This window comes from Thermobia domestica, chromosome 2 (genome assembly GCF_964235325.1).
Source record: "Thermobia domestica chromosome 2, izTheDome1.hap1.1, whole genome shotgun sequence".
In the NCBI taxonomy this organism is placed as follows: Eukaryota; Metazoa; Arthropoda; class Insecta; order Zygentoma; family Lepismatidae; genus Thermobia; species Thermobia domestica.
In genome coordinates this window covers 359138314-359155108 of record NC_137455.1, presented here as the reverse complement: position 1 = coordinate 359155108, position 16795 = coordinate 359138314, and the positions used below count along the sequence as shown (strand labels likewise).

Sequence of the window (16795 nt, the reverse complement as noted above, 5' to 3'; positions counted from 1 at the left end):
TGTGTGTGTGTGTGTGTGTGTGTTTTAAAACATGTTTAAAACATTTTGAACACGTTTTTCATGTTTTAAACACATGTTTTGATCTTTTACAAAAACAACTGTATTTTTTCCAACCCTGCCATAAAGGGAAGATTTTTTCGATTATTTTTTTTCAATATCTCGCACCGTTTGCAAGATTGATCCTATTTAAAGTTGTGGTTTTTAATTCATGTATAATGAGTGTTTTCTTCTTCTTGTATGCAGTATATAATAAGCAAATGCATTACATACACAAGTAACTATTTAAATATAACGTCAGTGATATATGTATAACGCATATCAGGCCTATAGCCAGCCCAAAAATGGCCGTAACCGGCCCACCCTAGCCCCCCGTGGATACAAGTCTGACGCATATAATATGATGCTTCTTAAAATTTCAATACTTCCAGTTTACCCATGAAAAAATGTAATAAAGAAATAACAACCACGTATTATTTCAAATATTCAATTAAAACTGGACAATCTACACAAAATTTGAAATCGACCAACGAAAACGGCGCGTTTTTAGCGCTGGCGGTTTTCGAGATCTCATTGTCGAAAGAATTGGAGGCAAACATATAAACTTTTCTTTGGAAAGAAACGTATAAACCTAACATTTTAATATATAGACTAGAACGCCCAATATCTCTGACACCTCTAGTCCGGAACCAAAGGTGTCATTTTGACACCGGATGTTTTGTGTAAGAAAACTAGATTTTATATATGTTGAATTGTATTCGAATATACTATTTTAATACAAATATTTGAAAGCAAAAACTATTATTCAATATTCATGTTGTAGTACAATATATGATTTAACTACCAAAATTTTTATAGTACATCAAACACACACAAAAAAAGAAAAATCACTAAAACCATTTTTAAAAATATTCTGATACTAATCTGTGAAACTACCATCTTTTTAAGAACTCTTTGAAGAACGGTGGCCACTTCCTCTAACCACCTTTTCTCATATCTCTCGTATGCTTTGGTGCTGATGGTTTTTAAACGCAAACCACTTAATTATATATATTCAGGGCGCAAATTTTCAAAGACAGACGCACTCGTCAATCCAAAAATGTTGACGTACGTACAATGTTAGTATGTATATGACCTGCAAAGACATGTATGTGGCAAATTTCACATCAAAAGAGCAATAATTAAGAACAATAAAACGTAAATAAGAACAATAGAAAATTGTACGTACGTCATAACTTGCACGTGACAGTATATCTCACGTGCAAGTTATGACGTACACCCCCACCACCACCTACTTCCTTTTTCTTGACAAAGAAAGAGATCACATCAGGGCATAAAATTTCAAAGCCAGACAATGGCATGCTTCTCCAATCCTTGCACAAATTGCTATTTCGATTCGCGCTTGCTTAATTGGTTCTTCAGTATTCGCATAGAGGCACTGTTGTCGATGAATATTACGGCTATAGCCATATGGAAGTAGTTCCACTGTACATCTTCAGCTGAAAAGAGATAATACCATGCAAACATCTATTTTTTAAAAAATACTTTATGTATTTACTTATTTTGTTATTAATTTATTTATCACTGACATCATGACATGATTGGCTGGTTTATTCTAGATACTGGGCTTCAAACAGCGAGGAAAAGATCTCTCGCGTTGACGCGCCAGGAGGCGAGGCAAACCATTTCGGTTGAGGGTGAGAAAGAAGGGGGTGAATTACTTCACTTTCCATGTCCGTTGTGAAGACTTTAGATCCCGTGTTTTCTCTCACTCAGTGACAATTATTTTCGTGCGAAACAGAAACTACGGAGCCCTGTGAGTTTAGGTAGAAACCATTCCTACTGAACACTGGTCGCCAGCTTTAAATTTCTAGTCGCCAATGGCGACTTGGCGACCGGAAATTTTGCGCCCTGTATATATATGTCCCAATAGATGGTACAAGCATTAACTCGGAATAGCAGAATATTTGCCGTTTCAAAAGCATGATAAATAAAATACTCATGTCCGAAATGATTATCGCATATCTATAACTGTCTTCTTGTAAGAATATAATTTGATAATGATTTGCAGGGTAGTTTTAATACTCATACTATGTGTATAATCGGGAAATGTATATTTGTGGTAAATTTCATAGGAAAATAATTATAAAAACGAAAATTAGAATGACTAAAACAAAATGTTGCTAAATGGATAAGATAATTTTATTTAGAATGAGTAAAACAAAATGTTGCTAAATGGACAAGAAAATTTTATTTTCGTTTTATTGTTTTTATTTATTGTTCTTTTGACATGAAATTTTCCACATACATGTCTTTGCCGATTATACACATACTAACATTACAAGAAATACCGGGCGAATTCGTTATCAAATTATATTCCTAGAACAACATATTTATAGACATGCAACAGTATTTTTGGACATGAGTGTACGTCTTACTCAAAGTAGGATGCCCATTTTTCGGCTCCTCAAAGAGTTAAACAATTTGCACATATCTTTTAATGTGCTTGTTTTTACACCAACAGTTAAATGAAAACAATACTATAGGCACGAAAACTTCTGCAACTCCTACCAGTCAAATTTAGTTGCAGTTGATGCATTTGTTGTGAACCTGTCTAGTACATTTTCCATACATAAGCTTCAAGCAGATAAAGTATTCTTGTTGAAGTTATAGTATTCCCGTTGCATTTCTTAACCCGATATTTTATCCGCTTCCCAGTGTAATATGGGCTGGATTTGCTACGACCATTGCTTCATTGTTAGATATGGATGGTACTCCATGCTTCCCCGTTTCTGCGTGAGCTGTCCCAATTCTTCGGCCGATGATTAAATGAACTTCCCTCCCTGTAGGTTTTTAAAAATTATATAGTGCGACGCAGTTGACCATCGAGGCATTGATGGCTGCCAAGTGGAGAATGTTGAAAAAGGTGTGGACAACTCAACGTCGATATCCTGCCTTGACTGAATACTTCCTGACCATCTGGTCAATAATATGGGCCGTGTTGATCGGTTCAAAGATTTTCTCCTGGTTTGCAACACGCGAGGCAATTATATATGAATCGGTTTCAGACGCAAGAAAAAAGAGCATAACGATAACTTTTGAGGCAGTTAGTCCGGGTCTCTAAAGTTAAGCGTAAGGAACCGCATTATATTACAGAAGTGGTTTCTCAACATGCTGTACTTGGCAAATTCTAATCCTGATTTCCATTCCAAAGAGAATACACGTCAAAATCCTTGCATCTACTTATCGTCCAGCATCAAGGATACAAATATAAATGCAAAGAAGTTCGTTATTTGCCATGAACCAATTATCAGTTTTCAAGATTCTATTCAGTTTCATAGTGCAACAATGAATGTGATTCCAAACTGATTTACTCAGAATGAGAAACCAAGCACTTGGTAGGACTGCCGTCCACAACGTAACTTGTTCATTGAGGTACTTCTCTGAGCATACTTTGAGCTGATCGCCTTCCAGGATATAGGATTCTATTTTTATCACCTTCCACTGGGTAAAATCACGACCGATAAGCGTATCTGGTAGACTGTTGTCTGTACGAAGACCTTTCGTTCTCCTTCCGATTCCTGGCATACTCCCCTTCTTTTGATTGAGTGATTGGTTGCATCACTATCTTCATTTTCACTTGACTGAGAACTATCATCACTGCATCTATTTGGGAACTTCAACTCACCCTTGTCTTAAGCGTCTATTTGTTCAGGTAATTCACCACCATACGATTATTGTAACAGAACATCTTGCATAATCGCAAGTATTTCGTCTAGAGAAAATTTCTTTCGATGAGACATTGTTTTGGAACAAAGCATACTCAATAAAAATTCTTGTTTTGTTTGGCACAAGAGTAAGATTAAATCATAGCGCGTAATGGAACAAAAGGTGTAAATGGTAAAAGTAACTCAAGCAAACCTTCAACAGTGTTAGTATGAACTACCTCACACAATCATTAAAAAGTTTGTTGAAAAATAAACAATATATAACATATACTCCGCTTCCCGCAATTTAAACTCAGACATCATTTTGACAACTTTGAGCGTTTTTTACAAAACGTATAGCACAGTACCATATAAATATATGAATTTAGCAATTATTCCTTTGCACGATGACAATATTATTTTGGAAAAAGTCAAGAAGTTTGAAACCTTTAGCTTAAGAACTAAGTATTTTATACAAGGTTTTAAGGCGCAAAGTGTCATAGTGACAGCTTATGGGCGTTCTAGTAAAATAAGGGAAAAACAGCAGCGTTTACGAAAACACACGTTGAAGAGAAAGGGTAGTATTGAACGGAAGAGTAAAATTGATACAATGAACATTCAAACCATATTAATATACCTAAAAACGTGAAATTTTGGTAGAAAATTCCTTTCGTTGCGAGAACAACGAATAAGAAAGGAATTTTTTGAAATACATATGCTAAAGGGGACAAAAGAAATTCAATTTTTTTGTGCAGAATAGAGTAACACATAAATCCCTGAAGCTAGAGAGATGAAACTCGCCGTATAAAGTCTTCAACAAAAATAATGGTCACATGTCTCAGCGTTTCGAAGAATTCTCCTTTGAAGAAGAAGGAGGTATTGTCTATTATTTTCTTTCTCTGGGTTGAAAGTGACGCTATCTGTTACTTGTGATCACGTCACGGAAAAGAAAATGAAAATTTTAAAATGAATTTTGAAATATACTTAGTACAGTAAAACCTGTCTTTAGGGGAATTGAACAGGCCTCGCAAAAATTTTCGTTTAAGATAGGTTTTCGGTTAAACGATACAAAGATAGAAATGTTCTATTATGATATCTCAAGTGTTTGGTTAAATGACGTAAAGATAACAAATGTTTGTATTACGAATCTCAAGTGTTTGGTTAAAGAACACAAAGAAAGTATGTACTTTTATTTTGTTTGCTCGAATGACCTGCTGTTGGAATAAGAATAGGTAAAGCTTAAGTGGAAGTTCCTTAATATGAGACGAATCGGAATGACTAATATGGGACTCTCCATATTAACAGCACTTATTTTTCCTACGGATTTCCGAATAGTTTCCTGTCTTTCAGATGCCAAAAATGAAACAATGTGATCAAGCAAATATGAATACTGCCCTTTCTGCTGTGAGGAAAAAAGGAATGATCACTGTTAAGGTATCTCGTCATAATTTGCCACAAACAACATTAGACCCCAACTTATTATTTTTTAAAAAAAAAATACTGTGATTGTAACAAAGTGAGGTAGGAAGCAAATTATTCCTTCATAATATATTAAGGTGGATCACTAGGTGTTCTCGGTGCTATGCTAAATGCTGCTTGAATAGTGCGGCGTTGCCAGGTAGTATCGAGTGTTTACTGGTGCCAGGTAATAAAGGAAGTAATCATGGAATTCTGTTTGAATACTTACTGAAGAAATTAGTTTTCGACCCTTACCGCAATTCACACCTAAGTTCCGCTTCTCGAACTGCAATGCTAGAACCCAGGAATTAAACGTACAAATTTGGCAACAACGCATTATGGCGTTCTGCGCAGGTTTCTTCTCAAAATCTATTTCCTTAAATGTAAATTAATATTTAAATAAAATGGGAAACATAACACGAAAAACGGTCAAACAATATATCTATTTCGTAATAAGATCGTTACTTTAAAGTACTTTACACATTCAAATAAACATTTCATAAAATTGAGCACTTCTAGTAAGATTCAACAGCAAGTGCCATCTTGTGTGCTCATTGTAAAATGAAACAAATATTTTCTTTTATTTGTTACCTTTTTCGATATCAGAAGACACAATCAAATGAAGCAATGTCTTGTGTTGTAGCTGAAACATAACTTTATCATATAGTACAATCAGTGGTGTATTTAGGGGGGCTTCCGGGCTTAAGCCCCCTTCGAAATCTTACTTACTGTAGTAAAGTATATGAAATATCTTGCAGATATTTTACATTTTCAGGCAAAGTCCCCCCCCCGAAAGTTAGCAAAGCCCTCCCCGAAACAAAATCGTAAATACGCCACTGAGTACAATATTTGTAATATGTAACGTTTCATTGCGCAGTAGTTAAGGAAATAAGCTGAAATATGTACTTATTTCCGGGTGGTGATCCACCTTAAAGAAGACCTTTTCAACCAGTGCATTACTACCATCACCATCATAGGTATTCTGCCATTATTGGCAGGACACTTGCCGCAATTGAAAAGCCTCCATGCTCCACAGTCTACAACTAGCATCCATTAAGTGTAGTAGCCTCCTTCATCACCTCGCTTTTTGTCCTGCTATCATACTCTCTAGCATGTCCCTCACGATGTAGTTCTTTCTTAGCCAATGTCCAAACCAGATTCCCTTCTTCTTTTCAATTATATGTAAAATTGTTCTTTTCTCTCCCGCCATTTCTAACACCCTCGTTCCACTCGACCCAGCAAATTCTCTACTCTCAAATTTTGAAACCTTCAAGGGGACGCGGTGACTCAATGGTAGAGCTATTACCTCATGATGTATGGGGTCCTTGGTTCAATCTCTGGACAAGTAAGTTTGTGGTGGACAACATCGTGTTCGTGATTTTTCTCGTGGGTACTCCCTTTCTGTCCCACTTTCTCATTCCACTAATTCTTCCAACATCATTCTCTTGACTTAATCATCCGTCTCCCTTAACCTAACAGGGATAATCGTGGGACGTTAAACTGAAAGACTTCATTTCAAAAGCTTCAACACTTTTTTCCATCGTTTTTCGTAATGTCCTTATTTTTATCCCATATTGTACAATACTCCACACGAAGTGGTTTGTAAGTCTTTGTCTCAACTCTGTATTCAAGGACCCACTCAGTAGCTTTTCTTCCTCCTAGAGGCTTCTTTCATCATTCCTATCCTTGCTTTTATTTCCCGTTCACACTTCATATCATCACTAATAATAATACTTACACTGAGAAAATTCCGTTCTCCGGACAGCAGTATATTGTTCAACTATACGGAATCCTCTTGGTTACTACAGAAAAAAGTACGGAGCATACGTTATCCGTATGCTACATAGTCACTGCCCTTAGATGTTACATCATGCCGTTGCAGGATGTCTGATATCTAACAGTCTTTCTTATATTACATTCATATATGTTATCTTCGTCAGCTATATGTTATATACGTCCATTTGTATGTGAGAGCCTGACCGCCTATATTGTTTCATACGAAAAGTACGTACAGATGGAACATTTATACAGAAAGTATTATAAAACATTCGTTTTCGGTTATACGTTTGCTCCACGTTAAGTCCAAAAACTACAGGATTTACAGATACAACATACGATTTTAAGTACGCCACATACCATTTTTTCTTAGTGCAGGTATCGAAACTAGTCACGTGTTCTATTTTCTATTTCTCCTACTTCTATATTTGACACCGACCGCTTCGTTCCAGTCATCATGGCTTTAGTCTCTTTTACATTTATTTTTAATTTTATATTCTTCACATTTTCTAACATTATACTGATTAATTTCTCAGATTCCGCAACAATCGCCATATCATCTGCAAACCATATACACCCGATCTTGCTACCTCCTACTAAAATACCATCTGCACTTTGAAGGCTCTTTATGACTATCTTTTCTAGATAGATATTACATGACGTTGGCGAGACCACATTCCTGTAAAACTCCTCTTCTAACTGCACTCCAAGGTATATAAAATAACAGGTAGCCCCAGTTCGCGATTAGCGTTCTGATTGGCTCCTTGTCCCTGACGTCATGTGGAGGTATCGGTGAAGATTTTCTTCGCTTGCCTGCTTGTTATATTTCGCGCTTTACTCGTAAAACTGGATTCAAATAATATAATTATGAACTCCTTGTCTTACCAAATGCAAAGAATGAGCGTTTTACTCACAGATAACACAATATAATATAATATAATAAATAAATACCGTCAATAATGATTAATTATTTATACAAATAAAAATGAATATAATGTTTGGTCGCTAACATTTCCTAGACCTTTGGGCCGATTTTTACAATTTTTAGTACACGAGTTGACCTGGCTCAACTAAGATTTTTATTACATTACTTTGAGTGAAGGGCGAATCCTAAGTGGGTAGAAAAGGTTCCCGAGCCTATTAAGTTAGAAAGACGAAAATCGGTAAATAAACTCCTCCATTGCTTTAAGGGCAAGAAAGGGCATTTTCTATTCATATAAATAAAAATCATTGTAAGAATGTTTGACTGCTAACTCCTCCTTGATCAACTTGAAGTATCAAGTATTTTTGGTACTTTAATGCACCAGGCCCAGTGGCGGCTTCAGTGGGTAGGCCGGGTAGGCACAGGACTACCCCAAAATTTTGAAAAGTATATAAACGCTAAAAGATACACTAAAGAGTACGTATATTTTCCACTAAATATACTAAAGTATAAATAAATATACTTTAGTAAATATATTAGTGGTAGATAATTGTTTAACAAATAGTATCAACTACTACCGTAAAAGTAACTTCCTACTGTCATTAATCAATCAAATGTGTGTATGTATCCATCAGCGAGGCAGCGGGCCTACCCAAAATTAAAATCCTAAAGGCGCCCCTGTAAAGGATTAACTTAGGAGCTTATTATTTTTCGGCTCGGGGGTGAGAGGAGATACGAAGGAGTCAACAAATAATCAAAAAATCCTAAATTAGTGTCCAGTCCATAATTTTCATGGTCACTGAAATAAATAATGACCCTCCCGACACGGTTTAAATCCAAATTCATCCTCTTTGGGTGTAGGGAAAGAGTGACATTATAGATTTGTGTCATTACACTGTCATTGAAACGTGAATTCTAAGGGGGGAAGGAGTTCAAATACTTTCCGTAAACCAATCCTCTCCATGAGAGCATTTCAGGTAATGAAATACATAAAGCAACTATAATTCAAATTATTCACAGATTCGGTTCCAGGTATGTAATAACAAATTAGGTTAGATTGTGTTAGGATAGGTTAGGTTACGTTAGTAATCTAATCTGCCTTAAGCATACATCGTTCAAAGTATTCAGATATTACGGGTATATAATAACAAATTAGGTTAGGTTGTATTAGGATAGGTTAGGTTACATTAGAAATCTAATCTACCTTAAGCAGACATAACTCGAAGTATTCAGAGATTCCGGGTATGTAATAACAAATTTGGTCAGGTCGTGTTAGGATAGGTTAGGTTACGTTAGAAATCTAATCTACCTTAAGCAAACATAATTCAAAGTATTCAGTGATTCCGGGTATGTAATAACAAATTAGGTCAGGTTGTGTTAGGATAGGTTAGGTTACATTAGAAAACTAATCTACCTTAATCTAACATAACCGAACCTAACTTAATTTGGTTAGGTTAGGTTAGAAATCTAACCTAACATTTTGTATTTAGTGTGTATTAATCAAACTGTCAGATATCGTCACTACAAAATATTTCCTTTACATTATTAATATTCGTTTATTACTCAATACAACACACTTTATATTATGTATTACAAGTTACAAGTTGCACAGATATCTATAGAGTGGTATACATATATAAAAGAACCACCTTTACAGGGGAAAATTTGCAGTTATTTGTCCTCCACTTTACTCTTCGATTTCTTGGAATTTAGTTTTCGTGGCTTAGCCCCTGTGTCGGTCAGCCCTTCAGTTACACGAATAATGGTAAGAGTGCACTTTGAGCAAAACAAGTGATTTTATCACACGATGTGAGTTTGGAGAAGGAATTAAAATCAAGGTAATTTGTACGTAACAAGTACGGTTCATTTAGACAAGATTACATTAGGTTAGGTTAAGTTCGGTTCGCAATAGGTTCCTATGAATGTTCTGCTCAAAGTGTATTTTGAGCACTTTGCCAGAATGATTCAGATACTCAATAAAACTTAAGAATAAAATTTAAACTAAAGAATATATGAGAGTATGCATTTATATTCTTGTTGGTGCCCCCTTCCACCTCGCTTTACGTACATAAACTCCTTAAGTTTCAGGCCCTCAGAAACAAATGTCAATAAAGTAAAATAAATTATTGTTGTAACACGCCTATTTTTCAACTTCACTAACGTCTAGTTTATTTTTTCCTCATGCCAGTTTGGTATCAATAATAAGGGAACAGCGTCAGATCTTAAACACTACTTTTGCGGGAAACCTAGAAACTCATTTTTCGAACCCTTTGATAATCCTGTGGTGAAAGGTCAGCAGAACATATTCATGCGTTATCCATATTAAAAGTGTTCTTTTGCTCACAGTGGGAAATCCATCAACTTCGAAGTTCATCACTTTTAGGGAATCGATAGAACATGATTTCATTTGTATTGCTTCCTCTGTTATTAAAATAAGCTGCTGCGCAGTTAAGATTATTTTTGCCCATCTTGAAACAGTAGCGAAATTGTTTATCCAATATTTCGCTTGTTCTGTTCAAAAATACTGTGATACCGCCACGTGACGTCACTGGCCTCAAAGTATCCTGGGAAAAACGAGAGCAGAAGAGCTGAATCAAGACTGCACTCTTCCCTGCAATTTATTTTCCTACTATAACACTTGTTTGTTAATTAGTATACATTTACTTGTGAGTCTTCGATCTTTGCATTCGAACCCAATCTTCTTTGGAACTCCCAACAATAATTCCCAGTTAACGCTATTATAAGCATTTTCTCCGCAAGAAGGAAGGCCCTTTAAGTACCTCAACTTATTCCAATGCCTGTCCTGAATCATAACATATTTGATTTCCTTGGCGGCCATCTATTGAGGATTTCTGAGTCAATCGTGCTAGTTGAATCAAGTGCTCCCAACTACTAGTGAATTTTGTCTACAAAATATTAGCAGTTCCTCTTTCCTTGCCTTCCTGTTTTTCTCTCAAACTGTACTGAAATCTCCTATTATAATTACGCATGAATCCCTCTTCTCTATGTCTATAATTTCTTCTGTTTTGTCAAGATTTTCGTCTACTCCTTCAGTTGTATGCATAGTGGTCGGTGTGTATGTCTGTATCACCACTAGACCCTTGGTTTTTCTTTAAGTAGTAACATCATAATAATTCTACTTTTCTACCTTCTACTTTCCTTACTTCCTCTTTTAAGCGCTTACCAAGAATAATTCCTCACCATTACGACCACACTTTTCATTACCTGAGCAAAATATTCTATATCTTTCACGTATTAAATTGTCATTACTTCCCATCTAACTTCATAAACTCCTACCAACTCTAAATTATTTTGCTTCGTTTCTTCTTTAAGATTTTCTGATTTCCTTCCCTGTAACATGGTACGTACCTTTCATGTCCCTATCCTAATCATTTTGCTCTCGTCTCTCTTTCTCTAGCTACCTTCCCCTCACTGTTACTCTCCCGTCCAATAGTCCTCTCCAAGAGATATCCTTCCCGGAAATCCCACTGGGGAGATATTTTCCCTCCGGAACAATATTTTGATCTGCGAAAGACAATTGTACAGATGATGTTCCCTTTCCGCTGTCAGCAAATAAGGGGAAAATAGAGTGATGGTTTCCCGTTGGCTTCCATCCCTCAGTATTACAGCTGTTAAAGTCGCTCTGACCACACGTGGGACTAATGTCCAAGTTGCCGTAGCAGTTACTGATTTCCGCAAAGTTGGCTACTGAAGAACTGCTGCCTTCTCTCAGCACACTCTTCGTCTGATTACTCTATTAAACCAAATCGGCAAAGATGACTCTTTTGTAGTGAACTACCGCTGGCATAGTCAATAATTATTAGGCCCTTATATGGTTGATATGAGATATTTAGCATGTCAACTGGCAATTAGAAACGGAATACCAGATCAGGTTTCTAAGACGCACTGAAAGCAGGAAATAAATTGTTGAAGAAGTTGTTATTTGACATTCCCAGTTATCGATTAGAACACCCCAGGACTTCCTTAATATAGAGTTCCAGCATTTATTCATAAAACAATATAAAAAATGTTCTTAGATATATCAGGACCTTGGAGGAGAAAGGGCGAATCCTGAAATCGGGGTGTTGTGAAATCAAGCTTAAAGTTTTGCAAGTGTATTAAAATAGATAGGGCGAATCTTCGTTTATCTTGAACCTGTTTGAAAACTAAGGCCGATGCAGGGCAAAACGCCGTCTCTACACTATGTGATCAAAAGTATCCGGACACCCCCCCCCAAAAAAAACGTTTTTTTATATTAGGTGCATTGTGCTGCCACCTACTGCCAGGTGCCTCAGGTATCAGCCACCTCAGTAGTCATTAGACATCGTGAGAAAGCAGAATGGGGCGCTCCCCGGAACTCACGGACTTCGAACGTGGTCAGGTGATTGGGTGTCACTTACGGCAGAAGCCTGTACGCGAGATTTCCACACTCCTAAACATCCCTAGGTCCACTGTGTCTCATGTGATAGTGAAGTGGAAACGTGAAAGGACACGTACAGCACAAAAATCTTACAGGCCGACCTCGTCTGTTGACTGACAGAGACCGCCGACAATTGAAGAGGGTCGTAAAGTGTAATATGCAGACGTCTATCCAGACCACACACAGGAATTCCAAACTGCATCAGGATCCACTCCAAGTACTATGACAGTTAGGCGTGAGGTGAGACAACTTGGATTTCTTGGTCGAGCTGCTGCTCATAAACCACACATCACGCAGGTAAATGTCAAATGACGACTCGCTTGGTGTAAGGAGAGTAAACATTGAACGATTGAACAGTAGAAAAACGTTGTGTGGAGTGACGAATCACGTTACATAATGTGGCGATCCGATGGCAGGGTCTGGGCATGGCGAATGCCCGTGAACGTCATCTGTCAACGTGTGTAATGCCAACAGTAAAATTCGGAGATGGTGGTGTTATGGTGTGGTCGTGTTTTTCTTAGAGGGGGCTTGCATCCCTTGTTGTTTTGCGTGGCACTCTCACAGCGCAGGGCTACATTGATGTTTTAAACACGTTCTTGCTTCCCATTGTTGAAGAGCAATTCAGGGATGGTGATTGCATCTTTCAACAAGATCGAGCACATGTTCATACTGCACGGCCTGTGGCGGAGTGGTTACACGACCATAACATCCCTGTAATGGACAGGCCTGCGCAGAGTCCTGTCTTAAATCCTATAGAACACCTTTGGAATGTTTTGGAACGCCAGGTCTCACCGACCTACATCGATACCTCTCCTCAGTTCAGCACGCCGTGAAGAATGGGCTGCCATTCCCCAAGAAGCCTTCCAGCATCTGATTGAAAGTATGTCTGCGAGAGTGGAAGCTGTATTCAAGGCTAAGGATGGGCCAACACCATATTGAATTCCAGCAGTACCGATGGAGGGCGCCACGAACTTGTAAGTCATTTTCAGCCAGGTGTCCGGATACTTTTGATCACATAGTGTATGTGTTGTTCAACCCTGTCCGCTGCGAGGTAAAAAAAATTGATTTTTCGGGTTCGACTTTTCTTCTCCAAGGTCCTGATATCTGAACCAGCTGTTGACAATAAATAATAGATGCAAATAGTTCATGAGATTTGAATGTCTACAATGGTCTCAGAAAGGGACGTTCACATTGGGTGGGTACTTGGGAATCTGGATCCCCTAAATCCCGATTTTTCAGTAAATAAAGTCTAATTTTTGGGAAGATTTTACAAATTGTAATAAAATTTATCCTCATATTGAATGTTGACCCCTGCTAAAATAAATTCCTGGGTACGTGCCTGGTCTAAGGTGTCATACAGAATAACACAAAGGAGAATGATTCTATTGTAATACATTATTTTCTGAAGATTCTTAAGGAGATAAACTGATAAAGCGTGAGTTACGTTCAGTGTAAGCTCACATTGTCTGTGCAAGTGTTGGCCAAAAGTATTCATTGTAACAGATGCTCAGCGTAACATTTTCCAGCTTCTCACAGCCGTGTGCACCAACGAAGTTGAAAACAGCGATCACTCAAACGCGTTCAACATTAAACTTTCAATTGGTTCCAGGACTTTCGTTGTACCATTGAAAGTCGAAGTTCAGTACATCTCGTTTAAGTAAACTTCGGTCAATTTGTATAATCGACTCTGATTGGTTGTCGTCTTTTGTCTCTAATCTTCGTTTAACAAAGTAACAAATGAAGAAAGCATACCACGTGCCGGTCTTTTCGACTTTCGAGATTGTGTGCATAGAGTTGTGAGTAGTCTAATTTTAGTGACCGTAATTGTGATGGAAAGAATAATGAAACCACGAGCAAAAAAAAAAAATGTTTCCGAACACGAGAAATGTATTGTAATGTCATCAGTGGAAAAATACAAAAGACATTATTGAGTGTAAACAGACTAACTTGGATCAACGAAGTTTAGACCCTCAAATTCGGAGGTTCAAGGTAAAACCAAGTTTATCCACCAATTAACCGAGACTTAACCTTGAACGTTGTTGGTGCAACAAACATTTTCACCGATCTTGGTTATGATCCTCGTTCAACAGTTGAACTTGGTTGGTGCAAAGGCCATCCGTGACTTCCATAGGATTCGTGCGTTTTGTTGACAAAAATTTATTAATACTAATTAATTTTACTTGCGTCTTTTGCCATTTAAAGTTTGTAGCTTATTCAACATCAGATTTTTTTTTTATTTTGACACAACTTGTAACTTTAGGCATTGGATTTATATATTTTCTTTTTATTCCCTATTCTCTACAGTTAAAATGGATCTAAAGATTTTCTTTACAAATGTCGAACAAAGTGTTCATTTTCGGTGCATAAATCCCTAGCTCATTCCACTTACTTCAGTTGAGGTTCGTACGGTCATTTACATTTTGAAGCTTATTCAACATCGAAATGCAAAATTTGGAACTAACTTAGTTTAAGTGATTGTGAAATATTCATTATAAAGCGTAGAATCAAATAATATTCATTTTTGGTCCACATAAAAGCAAATTGAAGTAAATTTAATATTTAAATTCATTGTTTCATTTTCATTTACTATACCAAAGAAGAAACAGCATGCTTGGCCATCCTATTCGGCACCAGTCGTTCTTTAAGAAAAACTGTTCCGGGGGGGCACACTTAGTATTTCGGGGGAGGGGCACTGCTAATACTATTCTATTTATTATTATATTATAGACGTATTATAATCGGCCTCCTCCGGGAGGCACTCCCAAAAAAAACATGTCTGGAAGAAACACTGTTCGGCACTCCGATTGAATCACCGTGCTGGTAGAGGGAAAGGCAGATGGAAAACGAGGGAGAGGAAGACCAAGGATAGAATATTTAGATGTTGTAACAAAGAGGAGACCTTAACAAAATATAAAATAACTCTTCCAAGGGAGAGAAAAGTTTTGAAATTTTCATGTTGCCCACCAACCTATGGTTCAGGTGAACAAGAAGGAGAAGTATCAAATGTGTCCATATTTTTCACGAATGATATTGTGGAAGGTGTAAACAACATTTTCAGGCTTAAAGTTTAATTATTTTAAAATCCAAAATTATATTTATTATATTTCCACATTAGAAATCCTGGTATCCTAATATGTGGAGAGGGAATACACGTTCTTTCCCTATTACATGGTTGTCAGTGGCTTATTTAGAATCTTGTTTCGGGGGGGGGGGGGGCTTGAGAACCAGTAAGAAGTATTTGTTTTGTACGTATAGTGCGGAAACAAATAATAACGAAGTTATTTCGGGCGGTTTGAGCCCGATAGCCCCCTAAATACGCCACTGGTTATTGTTATAATTCATATTTTGGGGTTATATCTCAACTAAAGAAGTACAGTATATCATTGCCATAACATTTAAATATCAACTTTGAAATGTCTTTAAAGAAGTTTTTTTTTTTTTTTTTTTAACTTCTCATATTTGGCAAAATTCCCCTAGATATTAAGTATATCTTTATTTTTCAATATTAATAAAATAGCGTTTTCTTAAATATTCAGCAATAATAAAAAATATAAATTTATTTTTTTTAATATAAAAATCGCGGTTCGTTCACTTCTTAACAATTGAAGAATAGAAAAGTTTTCTTCATTAACTTTGATTTGGTTATTTAAAACTTAACGAACTCTAAATTATATAACAATCTACTCCAGATGAAACTGATGGAAATTCTAGAACGCGGGTAGCTTTAAGATAAAATACATAGCCTCGAACCCAGTGAACTGTTCTGTGGATAATTGACATGTTTCCCGCTAAAAGCCTCAAGCCCTCCTTTATTCTTCGTCCGTAACAGTATTGTTTGTGCAAACGCCAATGTCCTAACGACTGTCTTTTGTTCGCTGGCCCTTGAGGAGCAACTATTTTCCACCCTGCTGCTAAACCAATGAACAGAGCTCTAACCCTGTAATTCGATAAGGCGGAAAAACAGGAAACAGATTTCCCAGGCAACCAAGGAATTGGACTAGCAACCAGAGATGGTAAGAAGACAAGTGGAAGATAAATTACACAAGAGGTAATCGTAAATATACCATAAATAAGTTATGTCGAAGCGAAAACAATTTACTTCTGCTTGTATACCTTCCGAAGCTTATACTTTTTTTTTTTTTTTTTTTTTTAATTTAGAGAAATACTGTGAAATTATATCCGTTACAGTTACTCAGAAAACTAATGAATTTACGAACAGTTTGTATTTATAATGATAACACACTACACTCGTTAATCTGGCCATTTGTAGCGAATTACTGAGGCTGCTTGATTAATTCATTAATGTTTGTATTTACATTAATTAGCATGCCTTTGTTCCTAATGTAGTAATGTAATGCAAAGACAACATATAAAGAAATTATGCAAATGCAACTCCACGCATACAAGCACTTTATAATGCTTCAAACTCTCAACTACGAATTAAAAATTTCAGACATTTTTGGCGTGAACTTTAAAATCCTCCCGAACATTCTATTAGCAAGGTTGATTCCATAT

General features: G+C 36.7%; 1 protein-coding gene across 1 annotated transcript in view; it reads left to right on the top strand.

The window, feature by feature from the left end:
- LOC145679592 (acetylcholinesterase-like) overlaps positions 1-16795 on the top strand; it is a 204957-nt gene that overhangs the window by 123192 nt on the left and 64970 nt on the right. The window lies entirely within an intron of this gene.